Raw genomic sequence first — 27,167 nt, forward strand, 5'->3', positions numbered from 1 at the left:
CAAATAAAAATAAAATAAAATAGTCACCATGCTGTACATTACATCCCCAGAACTTATCATATAATTGGAAGTTTGTACCTCTTGACCACCTTCATTCATTTCCCTTTCCCCAACCCCTGCCTCTTTCAATCACCAATCTGTTCTCTGTCTCTATTAGTTTTGCTTGTTGTTGTTTAGATTCCACATATAAGTGAGGTATTATGGTGTTTCTCTTTCTTTAATTTATTTCACTTATCATAGTGCCTTCAAGTTCCATCGATGCTGTCACAAATAGCAGAATTTCTTGCCTTTTTATGGCTGAGTAGTATTCCATTGAATATACATATCAATCACATCCTCTTTATCCATTCATCTATCAGTGGACACGTGGGTTGTTTCCATATCTTGGCTATTGTAAATAACCCCTTGGCTTCAATAAACATAGGGATGCATATGTCTTTTTGAATTAGTATTTTCATTTTCTTTGGGTAAATACCCAGTAGTGGAATTACTAGATTATATGGTATTTCTATTTTTAACTTTTTGAGGAGCCTCCACACTGTTTTCCACAGTGGTTGCACCAATTTACATTCCCAATGACTGTGCACGAGGGTTCCCTCTTTTCCACATCCTTGCCAACCCTTGTTTTTTCTTGTCTTTTTGATATTAGCCATTCTCACTGATGTGGTGTGATATCTCCTTGTGGTTTTGACTTGCGTTTCCCTGATAATTAGTGATGCTGAGAATCTTTTCATGTATCTTTTGGCTATCTGTATGTCTTCTTCGGAAAAATGTCTATTCAGGTCCTCTGCCCATTTTAAAATCAGATTTTTTTTTTTTTTGGTGTTGTATAAGTTCTTTATATATTTCAGGTAAAAATATCATTATTGGAGTTTTTTTTTAATGTTTATTTATTTTTGAGAGAAAGAGAGAGAGAGCGGGGGAGAGGTAGAAAGAGAGGGAGACACAGAATCCAAAACCGGCTCTAGGCTCTGAGCTGTCAGCAACAGAGCCCAATGTGGGGCTTGAACTTATGAACTGTTGAGATCATGACCTGAACCAAAGTCAAACACTTAACTGACTGAGCCACCCAGAACCCTAATCCCATCATTGGATAGTCATTTACAAATATCTTCTTGCTTTTAGTAGGTTGCCTTTTTGTTTTGTTGATAGCTTCCTTTGCTGTGCTAAAACTTTTTATTTTAGTGTAGTCTCAATAGTTTATTTTTGCTTTTGTTTTCCTTGCTTGAGAAAACATATCTAGAAAAATGTTGTTAAGGCTGGTGTCCAAGAGGTTACTGCTTCTATGTGTTAAGAAGTTTTATTATTTCAGGTTTCACATTCAAGTCTTTTTTTAAAAATTATTTTACGTTTATTTATTTTTGAGAGACAGAGAGAGATAGGGAGAGGGGCAGAAAGAGAAGGAGACACGGAATCCAAAGCAGGCTCCAGGCTCTGAGGTGTCAGCACAGAGCCCGACGCGGGGCTCGAACCCACAAATTGCGAGATCATGACCTGAGCCGAAGTCGGACGCTCAACCGACTGAGCCACCCAGGTGCCCCTCACATTTAAGTCTTTAATCCATTTTGAGTTTATTTTTGTGTTTGGTGTAAGAAAGTTATCCAGTTTTGCATGCATTTGTCCTGTTTTCCCAGGATAAACTGTTGATTGATGAGACTGTCTTTTCCCTATCGTGTATTCTTGCCTCCTTTGTTGTAGATTAATTGACCATGTTAAGTGTGGGTTTATTACGAGGGTCTTTTCTGTTCTGTTGATTTATATGTCTATTTTTTGTGCAAGTACCATACTGTTTTGATTACTATAACTTTGTAGGATAACTTGAAATCAGGAATTGTGACACCTCCCACTTTGTTCTTCAGGATTGCTTTGGCTACTTGGAGTCTGTTGTGACACCATAAAAATTTGGCGATTATTAACTCTTGGTACTTTATTTTTTTTAAGTTTATCTATTTATTTTTTGGGGGGAAGGGCAGAGAGGGAGAGAGAGAGAATGCCAAGAAGGCTTAGTACTGTCAGTACAGAGCCTGACACAGGGCTAAATCTCACGAACCATGAGATCATGACCTGAGCTGAAATCAAGAGTCAGATGCTCAAACCAACTGAGTCACCCAGGCACCAAGTATCTCTTTTCTTTAGATATTTGTTTCCTGTATATTGTTTCCTCTACAACTATTCTTGATTTTTCCTTTCCTAGATTCAGTCCTCAAAATTAGACTAATAACACTATTAGGATATTTTTTATGCCTAAATTAGCTTCGATTTTCTAAAAAAGCCATTAGGTAACACAGAGATCTTCTCCTTTACTTTATAAAATGAAGAACAATAGGAATCATTAGGTTTACCAGGAATTCTCCAAACTCCTCTTCTCCAAATTCTCCTATTAGTTTGAATTCATTAAATAAGAACTCTTTTGTCTTCTATACTCATAATTAAAAAATAATAAACCAAAGAGTTTTCTTCCTAAGTTATTTACACGTGACTAAAGTGTAGGTTAATGTAAATATCTGTCAATGATTATATGCTTTTTAGTAAAAAAAAAAAAAAAATCATAATCATTTTTTTAAGTTTTTATTTATTTAAGGGGAGAGAGAAAGAGAGAGTACAAGTCGGGGATAGGCAGAGAGAGAGAGAGAGGGAGAGGGAGAGAGAATCCCAAGCAGGCTCCACACTACCAGTGCAGAGCCCAATGTGGGACTCGAACTCACAAACTGCGAGATCATGACCTGAGCTGAAGTCGGACTCTTAACCAACTGAGCCACCCAGGAGCCCCAAGCATAATCATTTTTAAACACAAAAATTGGTGTGATAACTACAAAAAGATCAGTTTCCAAGATTTTAGTGTCACAAGCATCTTTCCTTTATCTTCATGAAAAGTCTGAACAAGGGGCTCCTGGGTGGCTCAGTGGGTTAAGCGTCTGACTTCGGCTTAGGTCATGATCTCACAGTTCATGGATTCGAGCCCCGCGTCGGGCTCTGTGCTGACAGCTTGGAACCTGGAGCCTGCTTCGGATTCTGTGTCTCCCTCTCTCTCTGCCCCTCCCCTGCTCACGCTGTCTCTCTTTGTCTCTCAAAAATAAATAAATGTAAAAAAAAAATGTTTTAATAATAAAAAAAAGTCTGAACAAGCATTAGGAGTACTGGTCAACTTTCAGATGGGGGTCATCAGAGGCCTACTGCTTATTTCAGTTTTTCATTAGATCCAATAGCCACGGCATACCTACCTTGTCTAAGAGCTATAGAAACAACAGCAGAATGCATACAACTTTCCATTGATTTATTTAGTTCTAAGGTCTCTGCTAACTATGGTTCCCCATCCTAAAGACTCTTCTACTGACAGAAAACACTCAACACTTCTCAGCTGGTGGCCTATCTCCCTATGAAATACTATTATTTTCCCTTTACGTGTCATTGTCCGTCACTGCAACCCTGTAAATCAGACACCCTCCTTTTCTTACATGGAGGAGGAGAAGCCCATGGTTGTTTTTCTCTCTTAGGGAACTCACAAATCCTGGAAAGACCTTCTAGAGATTCCCTTGTACCCCTGCTTTAATTGCGTTTGTTGATTAATCTTACTTTAAAAAGATAAATACCAATACCAGACATAATGGAGCTTAATGAGGAAAGACTGAAAGCTTTTCCTCTAAGATCAGAAAAATAATGAGAATGCCTACTATTGCCATTTGTATTTAACATAGTACTGGAAGTCCTAGCCACAGCAGTTAGGCAAGAGAAAAATTAAAGTCATCCAAACTGAATAAAAATGTCATCCAAATTGGAAAGAAGAAGTAAATTTTTCTTTATTTAAGGATGACATGATCTTATACGTAGAAAGCCCTAAAGATTCCACAAATCCCACTAGAGCCAATAAAGGAATTTTAACAAAGTGTGCAATACAAAATTGACACTCAAAAACCAGTTGTTTCTACATACTAACAATGACCAATCTGAGAATGAAATTAAGAAAACAATTCCATTTACAATAGCATCAAAAATAATAAAATACTGGAGCACCTGGGTGGCTCAGTCATTAACCATCTGACTTTGGCTCAGGTCATGATCTCACTGTTCGTGAGTTCGAGCCCTGCATCAGGCTCTGGGATGGCAGCTTGGAGCCTGGAGTCTACTTCTGTCTCTGTCTCTCTACCCCTTCTCTGCTTGCTCTCTCTCTCTCTTTCTCTCTCAAATGTAAAATAAAACATAAAACAAATTTTTAGTAGTGAAATACTGAGGAATAAGCTTAACCAAGTAGACAAAGGGCTTGTACACTGAAAACTATAAAATGTTGCTGAAAGAGCTTATGGAAGAACCAAATAAATAAAAAGAAATCCAAGTTTATGAGTTGGAAGACTTAATATTGTTAAGATGTCGATACCACCCAAATTCATCTACAGATATGTGCAGTCCCCTATCAAAAGCCCAATAGTGATTTTTGCAGAAATAGGACAATCCATCCTAAAATTCATATGGAATCCCAATGGACCCTGAATAGCCAAAATTGTTTTGAAAAGTAACAAAATTGGAGATCTCACAGTTACTAATTTCAAAATGTACCACAAAGCTATAGCAATTAGAACAGTGGGGCACTGACATAAGGATAGATAATATAGACCAATGGAATAAAATAGAGAGTCCAGAAATAAACCCTCAAACATATGGTTAAATGATTTTCAACAAGGATACCAACATCATTCAATGGGGAAAAGCTAGTCTTTTCAACAAATGGTATTGAGAAAACTGGATATCCACATGCAAAAGAATGAAGTCGAGCCTTTATCTTACACCATATACAAAAATTAATTCAAAATGCATGGAAGAACTAAATGTAAGACCTGAAATTATACTCTTAGAAGAAAACATAGGGGAAAAGCTTCATGATGTTGGATTTGGCAATGATTTTTTAAATAAGACACCAAAATCACAGACAAAAAAAAAAAAAAAGAGAGAGAGAGAAGAAAATAGATAAACGGGAACTACATAAAAAATTAAAATTCTGCGTATCAAAGGACACAATCAACAGAGTGAAGAGGGAACCTGTGGAATGAGAGGAAATATTTGCCAATCCAGTATCTGCTAAAGACTTAATATCAGGAACACGTAAAGAACTCCTACAATTCAACAACAGCAACAACAAAAAATTAACCTGACTAAAAAATGGGCAAAACACTTGAATAGATATTTTTCCAAAGAACATATACAAATGACCAAAAACACATGAAAATATGCTCAACATTACTAATCATTAGGGGAATGCAAATCAAAACCACAGTTAGTTACCACTTCATATCTACCATATGACCCAGCAATTCCACTTCTGGATATATACCCAAAAGAACTGAAAGCAGAGTATCAAAGAGATATTTGTACACCCGTATGTATACAGCATATTCACAAGAGCCAAAAAGTAGAAAAAACCTAAGGGCCCATCAACAGATGAATGAATGAATAGACCAAATATGGTATCTGCATACAATGAAATATTATTTAGCCTTAAAAAGTAAGGAAATTCTGACATATGCTCTAATATGGTGAACCTTGAAGACATTATGCTAAGTGAAATAAGCCAGTCACAAAAAGACAAATACTGTATGATTCCACTGATATGAGGTACTAGAGTGGTCAAATTCATAGAGACAGAAAGTAGAATGGTGGTTGCCAGGGCTTGGGGAAAAGGGGAAGGGGAGTCATTATTTAACGAGAACAGAGTTTCAGTTTTGCAAGATGAAAAAAGTTCTGGAGATGGATAGTTGTGATGGTTGCACAATGTGAATGTACTCTTAAAATGTACCTTAAAAATGTACTGAACTGTACACCTAAAAATGGCTAAGATGCTAAGCCATGAGATTTACTTTATGTGTATTTTACCACAATTAACAATTTAGAAAAGAGAGAAATATATGGGACACCTGGGTGGCTCAGTCGGTTGGGCATCGGTTGGTTTTGGCTCAGGTCATGATCTCACAGTTTGTGGGTTTGAGCTCCATGCTGGGTTAGGCGCTGGTGGTGCGGAGCCTGCTTTGGACCCTCTCTCTCTCTCTCTGCCCTTCTCCCCAGCTTGTGCTCTCTTGCTCTCTGTCATGATAAAGAAATAAGCTTAAAATTTTTTAAAGATTTATTGGTTTTCGAGAGACAAAGTGTGAGTGGGGGAGGGGCAGAGAGCGAGGAAGACACAGAATCTCAAGCAGGCTCCAGGCTCTGAGCTGTCAGTACAGAGCCCAACACAGGGCTCAGAATCACAGACTGTGAGATTATGACCTGAGCCGAAGTTGCACACTCAACCAATGAGCCACCCAGGTGCCCCAATAAAGAAATAAACTTAAAAAAAAAAAAAAAAGAAAAATTAAAAAATAAATCCAAGCAGCCTATGTTATCACAATCTTGGATTTATCCTTGTAAGCTTGTTCCAGATGTTAAATCAGTTCAGATGGTAAATAAATTACCTTCACCCAGGCCTGCAAACTGATGAAAGATAATAAAACAAATATTCATACCGACAGTGGGTTTACACTTTTAGGTCAATTCCTGGCTTCAAAATGCATCGGAAACAGACATTCTAACTTAGAAAAATGGTGTGGCTTCATCTCATAAAATTGAACACTCATATATGCTATTGTGCAGGTTCTGGGCCTATTTGCTCTTGGAGCCACTCCTCATAGTCCCCTGCTGTGCTCAGTTTTATGGCTGGGTGACTGCTACAGGCTATCCATCTCAAGCAGCCATGTCAGCTGGCTTCCAGTTGGGTTCAAGCAATGGAAGGCAATGGAGGGAGAATGTAAAGCAGAAGGAAGGGAGGAGCCAGGGTATTTCTCTACCAGCACTCTCCCCCACCCTCAGTTCCTATTCCCATAGTATACCCTATGATGGCTGTAGCTATCACATCTCCCATGGGAGAGGCTGGCCATAATTCCAACTTCTACAGGTGACCCTGACCCTAGGATCTGGTAACACTAAACTTTGTCCCTCCATCCTAAGAGTGGTTAACAGCTTTCAGCTATTGTTAATTTTTGGAGAAGCTTACCACCTCCTGTTAGGGTTCTCGGCCATTGGTTATCATACTACTCAGCAATAAAAAGGAAAAAACTATTGAAACATGCAACGACTTAGACCTCAAGGTCACTTACATAAAATTATTTAAAAATTTGTGTGTGTGGGGGGGGGGAACTTGAGCGGGGGGAGCAGAGGGTGAGAGAGAGAATCTCAAGCAGGCTCCTGTATCTTGATGGTGGTGGTGGTTACATAATTCTACACATGATAAAATTCAGTATGTACACAGAACTGTATATACACAGACACAAATGAGTGCATGTAAAACTGATGAAGTCTGTATAGTCTGTGGATTGTACAAGTATCAATTTCCTGATTGTGACACTGCACTACTGTTATGTAAGATGTTACCATTGAGATTGTTACCATTTCTTTGGGTGAATGCCCAGAAGTAGAATTACTGGAATCACTTGTGGATATGTTATTATTTCCAAATAAAAACTTATTAAATTTTAAAAAAGAAACAGATTTCCTGACATATCCCTCTAAAATGGACAGCAAATTAAGAACTTTTAGATGTTTGGGGTGCCTGGGTGGCTCAGTCGGTTAAGCATCCGACTTTGGCTTGGGTCATGATCTCACGGTTTGAGTTCAACCCCCACGTTGGGCTCTGTGCTGACAGCTCAGAGCCTGGAGCCTGCTTTGGATTCTGTGTCTCCCTCTTTCTCTGCCCCTCCACCGCTCATGCTCTCTCTCTCCTTCAAAAATAAATAAACATTTAAAAAAACTAAAAAAAAAAAAGAACTTTTAGATGTTTTGCTGTTATCTAAGAGGTAAACATAGTCAAAATGGAGTTTAGTATAAATGCTTCCTGATACTGCCCATATAGCAGAGATAAATTAACAACACTGAACCAACATGTGTGGGGGTAACTTCCAGGGTCTTGCAGAGGATGCTTCCAATGCATGCCCTAATTGCCAAGAACATATTCCCTGCAAGACTATCTATAAAGGTAGGACATGAACAGGAACCAAAGCCTCCCAGGCCCTGTGAACACCTCCAGATGAACTATGAGTGTTCTGGTTATTGTGGTTTATTCTCACGATGGATTAAGTTTTTCTCTCGCTGGAGAGCTATGTACGTACTAGTGGAGAAAAAATCACTTGGTTTTAAAATTCCCGACGTTGGTGGTGCTGGGGCGGGGGGTGTCTCAATTTATCTCTCTAGTAACAGAAACACATGCACTGGTACCATTATTTTCTTAATTTCTTTTACTCAGAAAATAAACTCTCCATATCATCCACTATCTTCAGCAAAAATAAGAGAACTAAAGGAATTTGAAAGCTCATAATTATCAAAACTCTCAGAAACCCCAAGCTTTGCCACTGCACTTGGTACCACAAGATCAATTCCTTCCAGGATTCACAATTATTTCCTACTGAGTTAACGGCCCCATGCATTTGGGAATTACTTCTAATCCTAGACTGATCCTGTTATAAACTTATATGACTAATTTCTGCAGGGACTCGTATAATACCTCCAGACTTACCACTGATAAGTATTTCCAAAACATCCACCTAAGCAGCTCTGCATGATCTGATACCTAGAGATTTGGTCTTCTGGAAAGGAATGAAAAACAACAACCACAACAACTGCCCTTGATCCTCTAAACAAATGACCCTTAACAAATAACTGATACGATAATAAACTCCAAATTGTTGACCCTGAGGCTCATATTTCCCAACTAAAAAGACATATATCACTTTCTCCTGAATACTGGCATCTAGTCCAATAGGGGACCTCAAAATGAGGATTCTTGGCATTTCTCTAGAAATTGCTGACTGTGGGCAGCTTCTGTCCCAGATGATGGAACAGGATGCTAATGGAACAGCTTCTACAGAAGACAAGATTAATTTTTTAGTTCTTCTGTACCCTTTTCCATACCCTTTGTTCTACTAGTAATTCTACCTATTATTGTCTTTAACATCCCCTCTTTAATTGACTAATATTTTCTTAATATGATCTTCTGTATCTTCATTCTGTTACTTTTGAACCCCAGTGGTTTCTTTTTGTTACTTAAGGGGAAAAAAATGCTGGTGCATATTTCTCAGACCTTAGCTACTGCTCTGAATTTTCTTTCACAGATAGGTAGGCAGTGTTTAATTATTTTACAATGTGCACATTACAAAAACATTAAAATCACATTTTAAATGTTATCTATCACTAATCTAAGTAAAGTACAACATTCCATTAAAATTTTTTTCTATTTTTAAAATAGAAATGACACACAATGTTATTACATTAGTTGCAGGTGTACAACATAGTGATTGGACAATTCTATACATTACTCAATGCTCATCACTATAATATGGTGTAGTCACCACCCAACAGTATTACAGTATTATGAACTGCATAATTACTGACTACATTCCCTATGCTGTTCTCTTCAACTGCATGGCTTATTTATGTCATAACTGGAAAATTTGTGCCTCTTAATCTCCTTCACCTAGTTTGCCTCCACCAGCTTATTCTCTGTATTTATGAATCTGCTTCTGTTTTTTTTGTTTGTCCATTTACTCTGCTTTTTATTTTTTTATTTTTATTTTTTTTAATTTTTTTTTTCAACATTTATTTATTTTTGGGACAGAGAGAGACAGAGCATGAACGGGGGAGGGGCAGAGAGAGAGGGAGACACAGAATCGGAAACAGGCTCCAGGCTCTGAGCCATCAGCCCAGAGCCTGACGCGGGGCTCGAACTCACGGACCGCGAGATCGTGACCTGGCTGAAGTCGGACGCTCAACCGACTGCGCCACCCAGGCGCCCCTCTGCTTTTTAAATTCTACATATAAGTGAAGTTATATGGTATTTGTATTTCTCTGTCTGACTTATTTTACTTAGTATAATACCCTCCAGGTCCATCTATGCTGTTGCAAATAACAAGATCTCATTCTTTTATATGGCTAAGTAATATTTCATTATGTATATATACCACATCTTTATCCACTCATCTATTGATGGACAATTTAGGTTCTATATCTTGGCTAGTGCAATGCTGCAATAAACATAGGGGTACATATATCTTTTCAAATTACTGTTTTCATTTTCATTTTCTATTTATTTATTTACTTATCTATTTATGTATCTATTTGTTTATTTGTTTGTTTTTAGTTTTGAGAGACAGAGAGAGACAGAGCATGAGCAGGGGAGGGGCAGAGGGAGGGAGACACAGAATCTGAAGCAGGCTCCAGGCTCTGAGCTGTCAACACAGAGCCCGATGTGGGGCTCAAACCCATGAACTGTGAGATCATGACCTGAGCCAAAGTCGGATGCTTAACCAATGGAGCCACCCAGGCGCCCCAGTGTTTTCATCTTTTTTGGGTAAATGCCCAGCAGTAGAGTTACTGGATCGTATGGTATTTCTATTCTTAATTTTTTGAGGAACTGCCATCCTTCTTTCCACAGTAGAAAGCACATTTCCAATTCACATTCCCACCATTCACAGTGCATGAGGATTCCCCTTTTTTTCATATCCACACCAACACTTGCTTTTTGTATTGCTCTGAATTTAACTCATTGCTGGACCTGTCGCCTCTCCAGCTAATCTTGCTGACAAAAAAACAAAAGCAAAAACAAAAAACTTCCAGAAGGTAAAATTCCTTCCACAAGTCCTTTCCAGTCTTGAGTTCTCCTTACATAATTAATTCCAAAATTTAGTCCTGTAGAAATTGGACCTGAACAAAATGTTTTTGCTGAGGTCATTATAACCCTACTAGTAAAACCTAGGTTATCGGGAATGGGAACTAATGTTGGGGCTATTCTTGCTACAGACACTCTAGCCTACTTATAGTAATTATGTAATCCCACTCAAGGAATCTGTCTACCTCAGGAGTTCAAAAGTTGGATACACTTATTTTGATACATGATATTTATCTCCCAATACAACCTATGCCTTGCTGGGGTCATACTTCTTGTTCAGACATCAAGCTCTTACTTGCTGCTACACACTAACTTATCCTACAGATTCAGGGTAACTGTTAGAGCCTTTCGGGTATTTTCAACAACCACCTTTCCAGTGGATCATGTTTTCCTGAGAATGGTACCTAGAAATCTCTGAAATGAGACAAGAATAGGCTACTCAGATAAATTCCCAGGAGGGATAACCTACTCCCTAATCATGCATGTGATATGAGCTTCACTTCCCAGAGAGGGAAAATACTACTGGAAAAGAGGATGCAAAACTTGTCTGTAACCTCAGCAGACATCATAAGTGATACATCTACTCAGAAGCTCAACAACCAACTTAAACTTGAATTTGTTAACCAAGGTGAAAGTTATGCTTCTGTAAACACTTGTTGCTGCACCTGCAAAAATACAGGTCAAGTAGAACAGTCTGCAACTGTGCTAAAAGAAGTCACTTGAGGGGCACCTGGGTGGCACAGTCGGTTAAGCATTGGACTCTTGATTTTGGCCCAGGTCATGATCTCACAGTTGTGGGATCGAGCCCTGTGTGGGTCTCAGTGCTGGGCATGGAGCCTGCTTGGGAATCTCTCTCTCCCTCTCTCTCTGCCCCTCCTCCTCCTCCTCCTCCTCTTCCTCCTCCTTCTTCTTCTTTTTCTTCTTCTTCTTCTTCTTCTTCTTCTTCTTCTTCTTCTTCTTCTTCTTCTCTCTCTCTCTCTCTCTCTCTCTCAAAATAAATAAACATTAAAATAAAGAAGAAGTCACTTGAATCTCTAAAAAAGACAAGCTGGGCTTTTGGACATGGTTTCATTGCCTGGGTTTGATAACCTGGGCCACTGTCTTGAGGACCTATTACAAGAAGTAATAGTTCGATAGAAACTAGTTTGTTTTTGGTAATTTCCTGTAACGTAGTTGGCTGATGTACCATTTTCAGAGTCTTTCTTAAAAATATTTATTTATTTATTTATTTTGTGAGACAGAGCAAGAGTGAGTGGGGTAGGGGCGGAGAGAGGGAGAGAGAGAATCCCAAGCAGGCTCCGTGCTGACAGTGCAGGGCCTGACGTGAGGCTCGAACACACGAACTGTGAGATCATGACCTAACCCAGAATCAAGAGTTGGATACCCAGGGTGCCTGGGCAGCTCAGTCGGTTGAGCGTCCCACTTCAGCTCAGGTCATGATCTCATGCTTCATGAGTTCGAGCCCTGCATCGGGCTCTGTGCTGACAGCTCAGAGCCTGGAGCCTGCTTCTGATTCTGTGTCTCCCTCTCTCTCTGCCCCTCCCCAACTCATGCTCTGTCTCTCTTTGTCTCAGAAATAAATAAACATTAAAAAAAAAAATTGGATGCCCAACCAACTGAGCCACCAAGGTGCCCCTTGTCTTCAGAGTCTTAAATGCTACTGTGTAACCAAAATCATGTCAGAGGATTCAACAACTCTTGCTGTAACAAAAGGAGAAGGTGAGACTGACCTAAACTGAACTATAGGTGTTCTCTTGGCAATCTCCTAATGAGAAAAATCTTGGCAATGGCAAAGAGCTGAGTAGTAGACTAAAATCCTAAGTCCTGATTCCATCTGCCCTTGGCCAAGAGGGAGACTGAGAAAGAGAAAGCATCCTCTGACAGCCTGGAGACTGCCTGACACTATCATCTAGGCTTTGGTGTTGATCGGAATTCGTATGACACTCACAGCTAGACTGTGGGTTTCCCTTAATAAACATAAACAATTTCACAAAACACTAACATGACAAGGCTACCACCGTGAGGGATCAAGGCAAAAACATGACCATTCTATCATGACTGAACACCGACAAAAACGAGCATCACCCAAACAGAAATGACCAAATATTCTCCATCCTGGCTAATATGAGAATTATGCTCCTTTATCAATTATAGCTTTAGTCTTGCTCCTTTCTTCCCACCTTTAATTTATTTTTTAAAGTTTACCTTTAAATTTATTTTGAGAGAGGGAGAGCGAGGGCGGGGCAGAGAGAGAGGGAGAGAATCCCAAGCAGGCTCGGCACTGTCAGCACAGAGCTCTCTGCAGGGCTTAATCTTGTGACCTGCAAGGTGATGACCTCAGCCCAAATCAAGAGTCAGATGTTGGGGCGCCTGGGTGGCTCGGTCGGTTAAGCGTCCAACTTCGGCTCAGGTCATGATCTCGCGGTCCGTGAGTTCAAGCCCCACGTCGGGTTCTGTGCTGACCGCTCAGAGCCTGGAGCCTGTTTCAGATTCTGTGTCTCTCTCTCTCTCTGTGCCCCTCCCCTGTTCATGCTCTGTCTCTCTGTCTCAAAAATAAATAAATGTTTAAAAAAAAAAAAAGAGTCAGATGTTTAACCGACTGAGCCACCCAGGCACCCCTCTTCCCACCTTTTATATAAAAAATTTTAAGATACCCAATCATGGAACTATCCCCATTTCCTCATAGCATTCAAACCAGAGCAAAGCCCCTTTCCCTGGGTCTTCTCCAGAAACTTAACCCAAGCTCAAGTCCTATACGAAGTCATTTCTAACATCTTCTTATACTGAAATGCTCTACAATTTCCCATCTTGTGTGGTCTCCCTCATTGCAATGAGTCAATAAACCCAACTTTGTTCAATTATAGGTGTGTTCTTGGTTGCCTTTGACAGGAGGACATTGCCACTGGAAATTGGCTTTGTTTGTTTGTTTTCACTGAAAGATACTGATTTTTTTTTAAGTTAACTCAAAATAAGTTTTAAGAAGTCTGAAATCATACACAACAGGTCTACGGCTTGATTTGGCCCGAGGGCTGCCAATTTGCAACCTTTCTGTTGGAAGATCTCCCTTCTGGATGTAAAGATTAATATTATGAATAGTTAACAGCCATTAAGTACCTAAGCTGAACAAGGGACTGAACACATACTTTCACATGTACTGTTTTATTTAATGTTCTTTTCTGCATAAGTCATTCAGAACTCCCTGAATTCTATTCATGCTGTGCCATTTGCAAGGTCGCCTGCTGCATGTTTGACTATAAATGAGGTCAAATCCCTATTTTACAGGAAAATGCTAATGTATACCTGCTCCCTTCCCACTGTGAGCCTGTAGCCATAGGAACTGTGATCAAGTACACAATAACATCTCCGTGATCAAGTCCCTGAGGAACAAAGTTCATTTTAATGAAGCTGGTCTGACTGCAGAGCAATCTGAGGGACTTCCTGGGCTTCTCAGCAGTGTGCCACCTCCTAACTTCCAGCTGGCTTTGGAGGAAGAGAAAGTGGAGCTGTCTCAGGTATGGGCTTCTTATTGGGAGCTAGGTCTGGGGCAGGCAGAAAAAGGCTATGGGGAAAAATCCTTTGGGCATGCTTCTTCGGAGGAGAAAGAAGGAGAAAGGGGCTTGTATACCAGGTAGCATGGTCTCTGAGGGCTTTACCAGATCTCTGAGTGTATGAATTGTGCCTAGAGTATAGAAGGATTCTACCATCACCCGGGGCATTGGCTAGAATCTTTAAGGATCCTTCCAGCACTGGAATCATAGGAGCAAGGGACCAAATTCTATGACATCTTTGGTTTGTGAAGATGGGAGAAAACAGAAAAAGCTTTAGGCTAAGTGCTCCTACTAACTCACTTCCCTTTCTGTATCCTTGCCATTTCCCACACCATATGTCCTTCACTCTATTCTCCAAAAAGCCCAGGGACCTATGTCTTCCTTTGACTGCCTAAGGTGAGCCCTGGGAGTCTTAAGCCCATAAAACCCCTGCCTTTCCCCTTTTCTCTGCTATGTGGGCCAACGTTTCTGCCTCAATTTCCCCGAATGACAAAACAGTTTCCCCAGGACTGGCGCTAGCTCCCCTGGCCAATGCTGGCCCTTGGAGTCAAGACCGTCTTCCTATGCTCATAATGTCAGGCTGAGCCTTGTTGTAAGAAACTGATTACTCAGAACCACATTCTGAATATAGCCACTACAGAGAGTATTTGACTGCCTCTCGGGTACGATATGGATCTGAACAGCCTGAATCAAGATGCCTTGGACACAGTCCTGTGGCTCATGGCCATATCTCTCAAGGAGTGGCTCTGTGCAGGACCAGGTTCCCAGCCCAGGTCTCCAGCCCCAGTCTTGTCCTCTTTCTCACCCTAACCATGCTACTGACAAGATGTCTCTCTGGCCAAGCTGCTCATTTTGAAAGAGATGACAAAAAAAAAAAAAAAAAAAAAAAAGATGAGATAAAGACAGAGACAGAGAGAAAAGGAGAGGAGAGAGATGTGTTGGGGACAGAGGCTCCTAAAAAAGATCTGTCGTTTTTCAGTCGATCAATCAGTCACCCAAGGCATAATGGAGGGCTATATCTCTTCTCCATCCTTGTCCAATATGCACCTTTGGGTCTTATTTTATTAATTAGGAAATTTTTAATTCCTATTGAAAATATGATACACATGATAAAAAATTCAAACAGTAATAGAGTATGCAGTATAAAATTCATTTCCTCCCCCACCCCCGACCCTGACCTCTAGTTCTCTTCTCTAGAGGCAGCCCCTGTTTCGAGTTTCTTCTTTATCTTTACAAAACACACTATACATATATAAGCACGTGTGTATCTAATCTCCTTTTTGTGAAACACACTAATTAACATACTATATGTTTTCTTATATTATACTGTTTTCACCTAAATAAGCTCCACTTGGGACTTATTTCAGGTCTGTACATGTAGATATGTCTCAGCAGCTGCACCATATTCTATTATGGCCCTACTGTGGGGACAATTCCAGTGGTGTTCTTTGTTTTGATGGTATAAACAATGCTGCAATGAATATATTTGTAATACTTCTTGAAATACATAAATAAGTTTGTCAGATAAATTCCTAAGGGTAAAGGTCAAAGGTTATGTTCATCTTGACAGATATTTTCACTTTGTCCTGCAGAAAGTTTAAATCAATTTAGACTCCCATCTACACTGAAGGTGGGCCTATTTTCCCATCCCCCCACCAATAGGATATTTCCAGACATTCGATCTTGGTGCAGCTTTATTAGTTTATTCATCAAAATGATGCATATTATTGTCAGGCCCTGAGTTGAGCACAAGAATGTAAAAATGAAAAGGACAAGTCCTGAACTTTGCCCTCATAATTGAGACATGCAAACTACAGTATTATCTGGAAAATGCAACAACGGTACAAGGTACAAAGGTAGCACAACAAAGGGAGAGGTTAATTTCATCTGTTTGAGGGACAGTGGGGTTTGTTCACAGTCAGGGAAAACTTGGCGAAGAACCAGATATCTGAGATAATTTGTGAAGAATTCATTTATTTAACAAATATGTGTTAAGTGCCTGCTATGTGCCAGGCACTGTTCTGGATTCTTAGGCTGTATTAGTGTCAAAGATTCCTGCTTCATGAAACTTACATCCTAGTGAGTCAATAACTAGTAGATATAATAAATAAGTAAATTATATCACACGTTACAAGGTGATGCGCATTATGAAAAGATAAAAAAGCAAAATCCGGTAAGGGGAATAAGGAGTATCTTTGGTAGAGGGGGATGTGAATAGCAACATTAAGTAAGATAGTCAGGTAGACCTTGTCAGGGAGGTGATTTTTTTTAATGTTTTTATTTATTTTTGAGAGAGAGACAGAGCGTGAGCAGAGAGGGGCAGAGAGAGGGAGACACAGAATTTGAGGCAGGCTCCAGGCTCTGAGCTGTCAGCACAGAGCCTGATGCGGGGCTCAAACCCACAAGCTGTGAGATCATGACCCGAGCTGAAGTCAGACACTTAACTGAGCCATCCAGGCACCCCATCAAGGAGGTGATTTTTGAGCAAAGATCTGTCAAAAGGGAGTTGGTTAGGAAATATCTAAGGAAAAGCTTTCCAGGTAGTCAGAACACCCAGCACAAAGGCTCTCGGGTGAGTGTGGGCCTGACATATTTGAAAAGAAGCAATAAGGCCAGTGGACTGAGGGAGGGGAAGGATGGTAGGAGAGGGAGGTCAGAGAGATGATATGGTCCACAGCTTGTAGGGCCTTGTAGGCCACTGAGACAACTTTGGTTTTTCCTCTAGGTAAAATGAGAGTCACTACATGGTTTTAAGCAGAAGAGTAACATGATCTTCCTTAAAAAATTTTTTTTTTCCCTTTAGTGGCTCAGTCAGTGAAGCACCTGACTCTTGACCTCAGTTCAGGTCTTGATCTTGGGCCTGTCAGTTCCGGCCCCACACTGGGCTCCATGCTGGGCCTGAGGCTTACTTAAAGATAAATAAATAAATAAATGAAATATAAAAAATTAAAAGAAAAAATAAAATAAAATAATTTTTTTATTTGAGATAGAGAGGAAGAGTGAGTGCACACGAGTGCACCATTGGGGGAGGGGCAGAGAGAGGGAGAGAGAGAGAATCCCAAGCAGGTTCTGCACTGCCAGCTGGGAGCCCCATAAGGGGCTCAAACTCCAACCATGAGATCATGACCTGAGCTGAAGTTGGACACTCAATCAACTGAGCTGCCCTGGCACCCCTAAAATAATTTTTTTAAAGATTATTCTGGATGTAGGGCGACTGAGTGGTGCAGTCAGTTAAGTGTCCAGCTCTTGATCTCTGCCAAGGTCATGATCTCATGGTTCGAGCCCGCATGGGGCTCTGCATTGATGGTGTGGAGCCTGCTTGGGATTCTGTCTCTCTTTCTCTCTGCCCCTCCTCTACGTATGTGCTCGCATGTGCATGCACACTCTCTCTCTAAATAAACAAACTTTAAAAAATTAAAAGAAAAAGATTATTCTAGATGTATTTAGAGCAGACTGTGGTGGGGTATAGGTAGAGGCAGAGAGACCAGTAAGTCAGTTGTGAGATGATGGAGGCTTGGACCAACGTGATTGTTGTGGAGGTTCTAAGAAGTGGTTGGATTCTGACATGTATTTAAGGTGGAGCCACAGAATTGGAAGTGGCATGAGAGAGGAAGAAAGGAGTTAAAAATGACCTCCAGGGTTTTGGCCTGAGCTACTGAAAAAAAAAAAAAAAATGGAGTTACCCTCAATGGAGACATGTAGGCTGAAAGTAAGAGAAGTTTCAGGGGGTAAGATGGAGTATTCAGTTTTGGATATTTTAAGTTTCTGAGACCTATTAGACATGTAAGTGGAGATCTCACATAGGCAGTGAATGATATGAATGTGGACTTTGAGAGAAAGGTCTAGACCAGAAATATAAATTCCACATGTAAATTATTAATAGGGGGTTTTGAGGCAGATAAGGGTGTGGAGTGATCTAGTGAAAGAAACAGCTTGAGCACAGGCATAAATATTTGCATTAGCAACTTATGTCTGGGGAACCATAAGTGTTCAGTTTTCACTGGGGTTTAAAGTACAAGGGGGGTTACAGCAACAGAGGATAGCCCTGCAGAGGTCAGCAGGAGCATGACTGCCAAGGGTATGGGACAAACCAAGAAACTTCAACTTTACCTTCTTTATTTTTAAAAAAAAAATTTTAACGTTTGATTTATTTTTGAGACAGGGAGAGACAGAGCATGAACAGGGGAGGGTCAGAGAGAGGGAGACACAGAATCTGAAACAGGCTCCAGGCTCTGAGCTGTCAGCACAGAGCCCGACGCGGGGCTCGAACTCACAGACCACGAGATCGTGACCTGAGCCGAAGTCGGCCGCTTAACCGAGTGAGCCACCCAGGCGCCCCAACTTTACCTTCTTTAAACTTCAACTTCTGAAACTGGTATTTCAGAATGATCATTCTTCATCTGAGAGAAAGGATTCTGGGGAACAAGTCTGGAAATGGTTTCGACCAGGCAAGAGAGGTGTTGAGGGCTGGCACCAAGGCAGTGGCAGTGGAAAGGCAGAGGGAAGAGTGAATTTGAGAAATACCTATAGGGCGGTAGAGTTTCAGATTGATTGGATAGGAAGGTTCAGGAGTCAGGAAGAGGCAAGGATGGATTCCAAGATTTTGGGTTTGATAAGAGTACAGGTGGTGGTGTCAATCAAGACAGGGAACAGTGGAGGTAGAGAGGAGCAGTTGCAGATAGAACACGAGCTCATCATGAGTCCTTTTAGATATGTTGAGTTGGAGGTGACAGTTGGATGTTAGATATATCAGCCAAAAGGTTTGCTCTTAGGATTTTGGATCCCTTTGATAACTAATTGTTATCAAAGGATAGTTAAAACCATGGGTATGAGTGTGTTTGGGTGAGGGAAGGGAACCAGTAGAGGATAGTCTTAGATTTCTCTCTTTCCCTCCATCACCAAGTCCTATTGCTTCTGGTATCTTCAATTCAACCACTTTTCTCCAACCCCATGTGATGACCTTGGTACTAGCTCATCATATCTTCCTTGCACTTTGGGAATTTTTCCTAATTTCCCCTTTCCCTCTATTTCCTCCTTTCAGTCTATTCTCCTTCCAGAGGCCAGAGTGATCACTTACAAATGCATATATTATCATATTATTCTCCTTTAAAATCCCCATTGGCTTCCCATTTCTCTTTATAATAAACTCCAGTCTCTTTACAATGGTTCACAAGGCCCCAGCCCTGGAGTAGCTCTCCAACTTCTTTTCATACCACCCTCCCCTCCTTCATGTTCTGGTCACCCTGACTCCCTACAAGCCAGTCCTTTCCTCTCTGGGTTTATCACTGCTATTCCTTCTACTTGGAATGATCATCTGCCAGACTTTCACACAGAAAACTTCAGGTATCAGCTCAAATGTCACACACACACACACACACACACACACACACACACACACACACCAAAAAACACCCCCCTCCAAAAAAACACCTATCTGACCCCCTTATTTAAAGTGACCCATCTCTTATTCCCTGTATCTTCGTATTCATTTCCTTCACATCCATTTCAAAATTACTTGCTAATGGTCTATCTTTCTCACTACAATGGAAGCTTTATGAGGTCTGGAGCATTATCGAACTTGTTCCCCACTATAATCCTAGCATCCAGGCACATAGGGTTGCTCTGTAAATTTTTGTAGAATGAATGCAGGTGGAAAAGGAGAGAAAGATGTTGGAGAAAGCACTGAGGAGTTGAGAGGGGATCTGGAGCACAATGAGGGGATTGGCCTTGGGCTGGATGAGGGACACATACGTGCTCCTCTGTGACAGAGTCAAGGAGAAAAGCTTAGATGGGTATGCAGGCAAGTGTGTTTGTGGGGTATGGTGGGTGTGTGGCAAGGGCATGGAGTCCAAGGATTTCATGGTTGATGGCTTCTTTCTGGTCACCTGTTGACAACTCAGATGGAAGTTTCAGAGGTTGGGTAAAGGATCTGAAGGAGAGTGGGAGAGCCTTGGAACAGTTACTGAGGAGAATGGGAGAGGGAACTCCCCAACATTTTGAGACTACCACATGCCAGCTACCAGATGAGTGTTGAGGTATAAGAGATAAGGAGGATGTGAAACAGTCTTTGCTTTCAGAAATTTGCAACTCAAAGGAGATAGACTTTCTACAAGAAGGTTGGAATGCAGGATGCTCTGTATTGTAATGGATGGAGTGTTGCAGAGAGGCACGATGAGGGTGGGGACTCTTGAGAGTAGGAAAAAAACATTACAGAGGTTGTGCCCTTAGAGGTTGGTCTTGAAGAAAGAAAGTGTGTACCAGGTAGAAGTAAGTAAGTGTGTTCCAGGAAGACAGAACAGTGCTAGCCAAAAGTATGGTGGTGGGGAATAGCAGAATTGCAAGACGTTTATGTGGCTGGAATGGAAAATGGAAGGCGTTGTTGGAAAGCAGGGTTGAGGCTAGGTTGTAAAGGATCTTATATGTACCAGAAATTAGAACTTTCTCCTGGAGTCAGCAAAGGTCTTTAGCAGAGCAGTGGAATCTTGGGATTGTTCTTTTAGGAAGCTAACCCAGTAGGCAATGTGGCTGATTGTTCGAAGGGAGGAGAAACTGGAGGCAGTGAGAACGGTGAGGAGACACCTGGCTGCTGTAGTCCCAATGAGAGCTAATGACAGCCTCAAGAAATCAAAGGCAGTAGGCATGGAGAGAAGGGGAGGGATTCCAGTTTTGATGATGGATGGAGTGTGGGGGGTGAGGGGGAGGGTGGCGTCAAGGTTGACTCAGAGGTTTCTTGCTTTGGAGACTGGGTAGATAATGATACTGTTACTTGAGATGAAGATACAGTAAGAGAGGTATACTAAGCAAAAGTAATAAGCTCAGTTTTTAAAAAAAATTATGGTAAAATACATATAACATACAATTTTAACCATTTTAAAGGGCATAATCTGTGGCATTAAGTACATTTACAACGTTGTGCAATCATTACCTCTATCTAATTCCAACATATTTTCATCACCCTAGGGGAAATCCCACATCCATTAAACTGTTATTCCCTAGACCCCTTCTGCCTAGCCTCTGGCAACCACTTGTCTACTTTCTGTCTCTATGGCTTTGCCTCTTCTGGACATTTCATATAAATGGAATCATACAATATGTGACCTTTTGTGTCTGGCCTCTTTCACTCAGCATAATGTTTTCAGGGTTCATCCATGTTGTGTCACATGTCAGTACTTCATTCTTTATTTCCCCATCTTTTTTATTGTGTTAAAAAATATATAACATAAAGTTTACCATTTTATCCATCTTTAAGGGCAAGGTTCAGTGGCATTATGTACATTCACATTGTGTAACCACCACCACTGTCCACCTCAACTTTTTTCATTTTCCCAAACTGAAACCGTACCCATTGAATAATGACTCCCCATTCTCCTTTCCCTCGAGCCCCTAGCAACACCATTCTACTTTCTGTCTCTATGAATTTGGCTACTCTAGTACCTCATATACGTGGAGCCATACAGTATGCGTCTTTTTGTGACTAGCTCATTTCACTTAGCATAGTGTTCTCAGGGTGCATCCATGTTGCAGTCTGCGTCAGAATGTCCTTCCTTTTTAAGGCTAAATAGTATTCCATTTTATATATCCATCATATTTTGTTTATCCATTCATCTGCTGATAGACATGTGGGTTATTTCCACCTTTTGGCCATTATGAATAGAAACACTGTGAACATTAGTGTACAGATTTTTGTCTGAACACCCGTTTTCAACCTTGGGGGGTATAAGCTTAGGAGCGGATTTGCTGGGTCATATGGTAGTTGTATGTTTAATTTATTAACTTCCTCAGTGGCTTCATCGTTTTACATTCCTACTAGCCATGTACAAGGTTCCAACATCTCTACATCCTCACCAACATGTGTTATTTCCCTTTTATTATTATTATTATCATTATCATTATTATTATTATTATTATTATGGCCATCCTAGTGAATGTGAAGTATTATCTCATTGTGATTTTGATTTGCATCTCCCTAATGACTAATGATGCTGAGCATCTTTTCACATGCTTATTGGTCATTTGTATATCTCCTCTGGAGAAATGTCTATTCAAGCCCTTTGCCCATTTTAAAAGTTGGGCTGTTTTTTGCTGTTGTTGAGTTGTTAGGAGTTCTTTATATATCCTATATTAACCCCTTATCAGATACATGATTTGCAAATATTTTCTCCTGTGGGTTTTCTTTGCACTCTCTTGGTGGTGTTCTTGAATACACAAAACTTTTAAATTAAAAAAAAGTTTATTTTGAGAAAGAGAGAGAGCATGCGCATGTGCACGTGAGCGGGGGAGGTGCAGAGAGAGAGAGAGGGAGGGAGGGAGGGAGGGAGGGAGGGAAGGAAAGGGAAAATCCCAAGCAGTTTCCATGTTGTCAGTGCAGATCTTGATGTGGGCCTCAATTCCACAACCACAAGATCATGACCTGAGCCGAAATCTAGAGTCAGATGTTTAACTGACTGAGCCACCCAGGTGCCCCACAAAATATTCAAATTTTGATGAAGCCAATTTATCTTAAAAAAAAAATGTGTTGCTTTGCTGTTAGTGTTATACTCAGGAAATCATTGACAAATACAATACCACAAAGATTCCCTCCTATTTTTTTCTGAGATTTTTATAGTTTTAGCACTTAAATTTAGATCTTTGATCCATTTGAGTTAACTTTTGTGCATGGTGTAAAATAAGGGTCCAACATTATTCTTTTGCATGTGGAGATCAAGTTTTCCTCTCCCCACTTATCAAAGGTTGGTCCTTTGTCCATTGAATGGTCTTGGCTCCCTTGTTGCAAATCAATTGAACATGTATGTAAAGGTTTCTGGGTTCTTTATTCTATTCCGCTGGTTTATCTGTCTATCTTTATGCCAGTACCACACTGTTTTGATGACTGCACCTTTGTAGTATGTTTGGAAACCAGGACAGCGAATCCTTCAACTTTGCTCTTTCCTTTTTTTTTTTTTTTTTTTTTCAAGACAGTTTTGGCTATTTGGGGTCCATTGAGAGTCCATATGAATTTTAAGATAGGTTTTTCTATTTCTCTAAAGAATGCCATTGGGATTTGGTAGGGACTGAATCTGGGGGTTGCTTTGGGTAATATTGTCATCCTCACAATATTAAGTCTTCCAGTCTATGAACGGGGATGTTCTTAGGTCTCCTTAAATTCTTTCAGAAATATTTTGTAGTTTTCAGTATGTGGTCTTTGACCTCCTTGGTTAAATTTATTCCTAAGAATTTTTTGGATGCTATTTCAAGTGGAATCATTTTTTTTTAAATTTCTTTTTCAGATTGTTTGTTGCAAATATGTAGAAATACAACTGATTTTTATGTGTTTTTATATACTGCAACTTTGCTGAATTCATTTATTTGCTCTAAAAATTTTTTGTAGTCATCTGTAGGAAGACATAAATTTACTTTTTACATTCCAACATGGAAGTATTTTGCTTCTTTTTCTTGCTTAATTGCTCTGGCTAGGGCTTCCAGTGTGTGTTGAAAAGCAGTGGCCAAAGTAAGCATCCTTGTCTTGTTCCTGATCTTAGGGGAAATCTTTCAGTCTTTTACCACTCAGCATATTGTTAGCTGTGGGTTATTCTTCTATGACCTTTATAATTTTTTTGATGTTTATTTATTTTTGAGGAGGAGGGGGAAGGACAGAAAGAGAAAGAGACACAGGAAGCAGCTCCAGGCTCTGAGCTGTCAGCACAGAGCCTGACTTGGGGCTCGAACTCATGAAGCATGAGATCATGACCTGAGCTGAAGTCGGAGGCTTAACCAACTGAGCTACCCAGATGCCCCGTTCTTTTTTTTTTTTTTTTTTTAATTTAAATTCTAGTTAACATATAGTGTAGTGTTGGTTTCAGGAGAATTTAATGATTCATCACTTACATATAACACCCAGTGCTCATCACAAGTGCCTTCCTTAATGCCCATCACCCATTTAGCCCCTCTCTCTACCCACTTCCCCTCCAGCAACCCTTAGTTTCTTCTCTGTATTTAAGAGTCTCTTATGGTTTGCCTCCCTTTTTATTTTTATCTTATTTTATTTTTCCATCTCTTCCCCTATGTTCATCTGTTTTGTTTCTTAAATTCCACATATAAGTGAAATCATGTATTTGTCTTTCTCTGACTGACTTATTTTGCTTAGCATAATACACTCTAGTTCCATCCTATTTATACTTTATATTTGTATATTTGTATCTATTTATTTAATGTGGTATATTACATTGATCAATTTTTGTATGTTGAACCACCCTTACATTCCTGGGATAAATCCAAATTGGTTATGGTATATAATCCTTTTAATATGCTGCTGGATTTGATTTGCTGGTGTTTTGTCATTATCCAAAAGTAATATTAGTCTGTAGTTTTCTTGTGATGCCTTTGTCTGGGTTTGGTATCAGGGTAAAGCTGGCCTCACAGAAAGAGTTAGGAAGTGTTCTCTCCTCTTCTCTTTCTGAAGGATTGGTGTTCATTCTTCATTAAATGTTTGGTAACATTCACCAGCGAGGCCATCTGGTCCTGGGATTTTCTTCATGGGGAGGTTTTACTTTTTTTTTAATTACCAATTCAGTCTGTTTGTTATAGTTCTGTTCAGATTTTCTATTTCTTTTTCATCAATTTTGATAATTTGTGTTTCCAGCAATTAATCCATTTCATCTAGGTTTTCTAATTTGTTACTGTACAATTGTTCGTAGTATTCTCATAATCTTTTTTCTTTATTTTTTAAAAGTTTGTTTAAATGATCTCTATACACAACATGGGGCTTGAACTCACAACCCCAAGATCAAGAGTTGCATGTTCTTCTGACCAAGCAACCAGGTGCCCCTTTTTTCTTTCTGTAAGATTGCCAATAATGTCCCCACTGTCATTTTTTATGTTAGTAATTTGAGTTGTGTCTCTCTTTTTTTCCCCCTTAGTCAATTTAGCTAAAGGTTTGTCAATTTTGTTAAACTTTTCAAAGAACCAACTTATGTATTCATTGTTTTTCTCTATTGTTTTCTATTCTCTATTTTATCTCCACTCTAAAATTTATTAACTCCTTCTTTTTTTTAGATTTGTGCTTGGTTTGCTCTCCTTTTTCTAGTTTCTTTAGGTATTAAAATAGGTCATTAATTTGAGAACTTTTTTTTTTTTTTTACTGTAGGTAGGTGTTTACAACTATAAATTTTCCTCTGAGCACTGCTTTCTCTGCATCCCTTATGGGAGATGTGAAACTTAAATTTTGAAATATATATATATATATATATATATATATATATATATATATATATTCCATATATATATGTTTCCATATATATATTTATTTCCATATATATATTTCCATATATATATTTATTTCCATATATATTTGGGAATGTATATATTTCCATATATTTTTTCATTTTCATTCATCTGAAAGTATTCTAATTTCTCTTGTCATTTCTTCTTTGAATCATTGGTTATTTATGTGTGTGTTGTTTAATTTCCACACATTTGCGAATTTTCCAGTTTTCTTCTTTTTATTGATTTCTAGTTTTATTCCACTGTGGTTGGAGGATATACTTTGTATGACCCTAATATTTTACATTTGTTGAGATTCGTTTTGTGACCTAATATACAGTCTATCCTGGAGAATCTTACACGTGCACTTGAGGAGAATGTATTCTATTGTTGGGTAGAAAGTCTCAATGTGTGTTAGATTTAATTGTTAAATTAAAACGCTGTTCAAATTCTCTATGTCCTTATTGATCTTCAATTTGTTCTAGCCATTATTGAAAATATAGAGATTTCCAACTATTATTTAAACGCCGTTTCTTTCTCCCTTCCATTTTATCAATTTTCGCTTCTCATATTTTGGGACTCTGTTGTTAGGTGTGTATAATCTTTGTAATTGTTGTATCTTCTTGATGAATTGACCCTTTCATCAATATGTAATGCCCTTTGTCTCTTGAAACAATTTTTTACTTAAAGTTTTATGTCTGATATTAGCAGAGCCACCCTGCTCTCTTTTGATTACTATTTGCATGGAATATCTTTTTTTTACATTTATTTATTTATTTATTTATTTATTTTGAGAGACACAAAGAGAGTGAGAGTGGCAGGTGGCAGAGAGGGAGAATCTCAAGCAGACTCCACGTTGTCAGTGCAGAGCCTGACGTGAGGCTCAAATGTGGGGCTTGTGAGATCAAGACCTGAGCCAAAATAAAAAGTTGGATGCTCAAGAACTGAGCCACCCAAGCACCCTTGGAATATCTTTTTCTATCCTTTTACTTTCAACTTTGTGTCTTTGGATCTAATGTGAGTCTCTTGTAAATAACACATAGATGTTTTCCTTTTTTTATTCATTCTGCCCATCTCTGTCTTTTAACTGTAGAGTTCAATTAATTTACATTTAAAGTAATTACTGATAGGGAAGGACTTACCTGTGCCACTTTGTTATTTGTGTACTGTATGTCATATCTTTTTGGTTTCTCAATTCCTTCATTCTTCTCCTAACTTCTTTTTAAGTTTATTTGATTTTTTAAAGTAATGTAACATTTTGATTCCTTTCTCACTTCCTTTTCTATTTTTTTCTGATTATTTTCTTAGTGGTTGCCTTCAGAATTACAATTAGCATCTTAAACTAAGAGCAACCTAGTGTGAATAGCAATGTAGCTTCAATAATGTGCAAAAACTCTGCTCCAATACAGCTCTCCCCCTCCCTTTTATGTTGTTATTGTCACAGACTCTATCTTTATACATTGTGTTGATTAATGTAGATTTATAATTACTGTTTTATGCATTTGCCTTTTAAACCATATAGGAAAAAATAGGAGTTACAAAATAAAAAGTACAATAATACTGACTTTTCTTTATTTTTAAAAAAAATTTTTTTAACGTTTATTTATTTTTGAGACAGAGAGAGACAGAGCATGAACGGGGGAGGGTCAGAGAGAGGGAGACACAGAATCCGAAACAGGCTCCAGGCTCTGAGCGGTCAGCAC

This window comes from Panthera onca, chromosome E3 (assembly GCF_046562875.1).
Source record: "Panthera onca isolate mPanOnc1 chromosome E3, mPanOnc1 haplotype 2, whole genome shotgun sequence".
NCBI lineage: Eukaryota > Metazoa > Chordata > Mammalia > Carnivora > Felidae > Panthera > Panthera onca.